Raw genomic sequence first — 4,955 nt, forward strand, 5'->3', positions numbered from 1 at the left:
TTAATTTTTAATAATTTTTTATCTTATTATTGTTTATTTATTATAATTGTTTTCTTATTTTTAAATAATTTGTTTCTTTTTTTTTACTTTTTAATCAGTGACAGATTCTCTTTATTGACCCTGTCACCTCCAATACAGGAGTTCTAGCTCAGCACTGTGCTGGAACCCCTGTCACAGCTGAGGGTGAAAGACTGCTCTCCCGTCTCACGGTGTACGCGGAGCGGCAGGGTTACTTTTAAGTCCGGCGACCTGCCATTTGGTTACTTTTAACCTTGCCGCTCTGCTCCCTGCAGGGATAGGAGAGAGAATCGGTGGCAGGGGGAGGACGGAGGGGGAGGACATTTAGCAAATCAGGACTAAATGTAGAAAGCGTGTTCCGGCCGTCGGGGATTTCACACCGCTGCCGCCCCTCTGCACCGCTGCCGCCCCGGTGGCCTTGTGGGGAATCCGGGCCTGATGACAGGGCTTTTACATAGGAAAACAAATTCATAAATCTTATGAAAGCAAGTTAAACAAAACCTTCAATAATTTGCAGAACCAGTCATACATGATTATATTGGCACAGTTGCTTTTTCTCGGCTTAATTATTTCTACGAGATGAAATATAATGTGTAATTACATGGGAACTATCACATTTATCTGAAATGTTTTAAGATGCGTTTTTAAATTAGATCAGATGGATATTATAGATTTGGTGCTCGTGTTACATGCAGTAACATTAATACGGGATGGTAAAATAATAATTACACCTTGATGTACTTTCCTACAGTAAATGTGCTGCAAGCAGGATTTAATCATTTATTACATTAACTGCACCATCTGTTTCTAAGCTCTTGTATAAATACAGGCTGCAGTCTCAGTGTGTGGAGCAGGCATTGCTTGATATGGCTTATTAATTGCATTTCTCTTTCTCTCTGTTAAGGGAACATTCTATTTGTTTTGTTGGGGCAGAGCAGAGGAGAAAAGGTGACATTATAAGGGTTACATAATATTCAGTTAGAGGTACTGACACGTACCTTGGTGTGAGCCTGAATTGACGAGTAAGGCCTCCCCTTGCAGCTCTCATCTGAGTACCCCTGGAGACGGAACAGGAGGTCTACGGACTGAGAGGGGCACGAGTGCCTGAAGCTGATGCTGTAGACAGCAGGTTAGATGTTGCAGAGATTTGGATGCTGGGCGTGGTCGAAGATGCTGACCATCTGGTGAGGATACTAGCAGCGAGTGGTTAACACCAGGATAAGTAGGTGAAGCAGAGTCGGAGAAAGACCAATTCGGTAACTTGCAGGCAGGTAAAGTACAACATCAAGAAGCAGGGCGATGTCTTGAGGCAGGCCAGGTCAGCAACTTGCAAGCAGAGCAGTACCAAATCGGAATCCAGAAGAATGGTCAGCGGGTAAGCCGTTGTCAGAAGGCAGGCAGCAGACAGCAGCATCAGGAAACAAGCCGGGTCAAACACAGATTCAGGAGCAGAGTCAGACAATAGCATAGGGAACAGCTGAAGATCTCTCAGCAAGATGAAAGTGTAACAAGCATCCTTAAATAGCACGCTTGACGCCACTGGCAGAAAAGTGCATGTGCACGTCAGCTCATGCATGCCCTGACTTGCGGATGAGCACACTGCTCAGTTTATGCACATGTGCATATGCGTGTGCAATATTGGCACCATGACATTTTCTTTGCACATATTTATGTGCAACGGCTTGTGCAGCAGTATGTGAAGTAGCTGTACTATGGACACCGGCTGGACTTCCCTGTCAGGCACTCAGTGACAACTGTCCATGGTATAGCTGCACCGGTACATCTTTACATTTGATGGACTATGACAAGGATCCCTGATGTAGCTAGGATGATTTAGCAGCTTTGTCTGCCTGTACGTAAATTGTAGTTGTAACTGTGAAAAAAATGACTTTACGTCTACCAAATGATTCCTTAGATGTGCCAAGGACTGCAGTCATTCTTCCTTATAGGTGCCAATGTCCAATGTAACAGGGTACCTGTAAAACCTGCCAGGTTGGCAGGAAAAGTGTTTGATGGAAGATATGTTCCTCAGCGGATTCTTAGAATTATGGTCTAAGGCCAGCAGAGATTTGAAGGGAAAGATAGTTCCTTAGCCTGTGTGGGTAAAACCCGTTCTGGGGCAAGTTTTACTAGGGGTCTGGTATTGCTCTGGGTGGGACAGATTCCTAATTCCGTGGACCGTAATTTGGTGATGACTTCACAGTTCTTCATTAAGGTGCATACATCTTACAATTATCTGCAGATTTTTGTCTGTAACAGCATTTTCAGCCGAAAATCTGGCAGTTGATGGGAAGTGCACAAGCTCAATTACTGTACAACTGGCAGATTTTTGTCTTTCAAGCAGGCTAGAAAATTTTCGTCTAGTTGGACGAAATTCAACAGGTTAGTGGTGTTGCTGTATACAACAAAAATCTCAGGATGAAAACTGCACATGCTGAAACGAAAATCTGTTCTTTCGATCGATGAAAATCAGCCAGTTAATGGTGCTGACGGACCTTAATGGCGAACTACATTGGCCTGTGCATGATGGGCTAGTTGAACGAAAATTGAACCAGGGTGCGATGTCAGGACAAAAAAAGTTGTAAAATGGTTGTAAGGTGTATGGCCGCCTTTAGTGTGCAGCTGGACCTAGCTGGGGAGAGTGTGTTTCAGTGGAAAGAGAGACAGTGTGCTGAATGCAGCATGCGTTTGTGTTTGAAACCAAACCTGTCAGCAGGCAGGAATCTGTGGATGGACTGTAACTGTTTGCAAATACTCAGTAAGGGTCAGTGGAGCAGAACTTTATTTTGCTTTATTTTTATTTCATTTTTTTTTTTACTTCCACAATTACAGTATTGACCAACACACAGGCAGATGCACCACATCCTTAATATTAATAATCAGAACAATTGACCATTTAATGGGACTTTTCAGGCGCTACATCGATGAGACTATCTAGTTATTTAAAAAATGCACACTTTTATTTGTAAATCTTTAAAAATGTATTGATGAGAACAAACATCAACAAAATAGCTCATAAAATAAGCAATACAAATCTCTAAGAGTATTTGGTGAACCCAAAGATATCTATAGATTTACATACAATCAGTGTTCCCTTCCCATCAATCAGTACATCATCATTCTGTATCATCCATCTGACGCCATTGTAAAAGGCTCCTCTTTATAGTTAAGCATATGTGATTAATGGGAATGGAACACTTATTGACTCGAACAACTTTCACAGATAACAGTGTCTGCCTTCTCAGGAAGTGTGGTAAACATACTGTATATCAATATTATAGTGCCATAAATAAATATAGCAACATCTGAGAACAAACCGTTCCAATCTCCAAAGGCAATAGGTGGCTGAACTAGGAGGTGGACTCCCAGACACATTCTAAATATAATTCTAAAATATTAGTCAGGGCGAGCTTTCGCTAAACGAAGCTGCAGACTGTGGATAAATACCTCTCCATCCTTATGGCTCCAATCTCACTATGTTCTTTTTTTTCTATAATTGAAATTGATAGACTTATGCCTTTTGTTACAATCACAATGCACAGACTCAAAGGGGTGACTCCTTAAGTATGCACATCACTTTGTGGTCAGCTACATATGCGGATGCATTTCCAGATGGGAAAAAAAGAATGTTGTTAAATGTAAGTGTGATACAATGGTGGGCCCACCAGCCATATAGGACAGCGATCCCAGCAGAAACATCCCAGGTCATGTCTTTGCACTATATAGTTATTGGTAACTAAATAATGTATCTAACTGTATACTGTATCTAAGGAAAATCTGTCCGTGCAAGTTCAGCATCACACATTAAGGTGTATGTCTGGACTAGGGTTGCCACCTTTCTGGAATTCACCCGTACAGTCCGGGTTTTGAATGCTGTGTCCGGGTTTCATGGCAGCTGAAACCCAGACACAAGATGTCAGGCAGACAGGGGCAAACAAAATTAAGATAGGGGCTACTGGCCCCCCACTGAAAATAGTCTCGACTGTGATATTTAGATACAGTATTAATGGGTGGTGCTATTTACATTAGAATAAGCTGTGACTCTCTCAAAAAAAATTTGTGCATCGCTAGAATGTTCGGATTTCACTGGAAGAAAAGGTGGCAACCCCAGTCTGGACAAAACAACAAAACATATGTAGCACATCTCTAAAATACATGCATTTTTCCCTGTGTTTTGTCTAAAAAATGCAAATACAGAAAAATATCCTTTGATTCTGTCAGAATCAAAATTTCCTGTTTGAGTTGACAACACATTGACCCTGCTGCACAGAAATCCAAAGCAGTGTTGTCAGCCTTGCCTGGCTCTTCTGTGCTGAACTATAACGCACCTCCCCACTCCTGTACCCCATAACAGAAGCTAGTTATGAACTGATGAGTGTATTTGCCATTTTTTTTTCACGTGTTGTATGGTGTGGAGAGACACTGGGGGTTTCAGCTGCCCTTATGATGTGCTGGGCTTCTGGGGTTTCCCTTTGCCTTTAAGGAGGAATGGGCTTCCTCCTGGCAAACCTGCACCCAATTCATCCTTTGCTATATAAGCTCCAAGATGGAGGTTCTCATAGAGTAGAGTTAAGACCATACTATAAAGAGGGGCCTTGATGCGGCAGTGTGGCTTTCACATATTTTGCAAAAGTTGTGCAACTATAACCTCTGTTTTTAACCCAAGTTGTGAGACAGAGTAAGTTTTTTTTTGCAAGACTTGCTAGTAAGTGTGTTGGGAAATTTATGGAGTCTATTCACGAAGCTGCCAAAGGATCTAGCCGTAGCTTCGGCCGATCCTTCGGCTAGCTTCTGCCCCAGGACCCCTTTGGTTCAGTAGAACCGAAGGGGTGCTCTACGGGCTATTCACAATAGCCCGTACAGCTCCCGAACGTGGCCAAGCGGCTCAGTCGAGCCGAACGCATATGCATCGGCTCGGCTGAGCCGTGCTGAAAGCC

Source organism: Nanorana parkeri, unplaced genomic scaffold (assembly GCF_000935625.1).
Source record: "Nanorana parkeri isolate BGI_ZX_2015 unplaced genomic scaffold, ASM93562v1 scaffold213, whole genome shotgun sequence".
NCBI lineage: Eukaryota > Metazoa > Chordata > Amphibia > Anura > Dicroglossidae > Nanorana > Nanorana parkeri.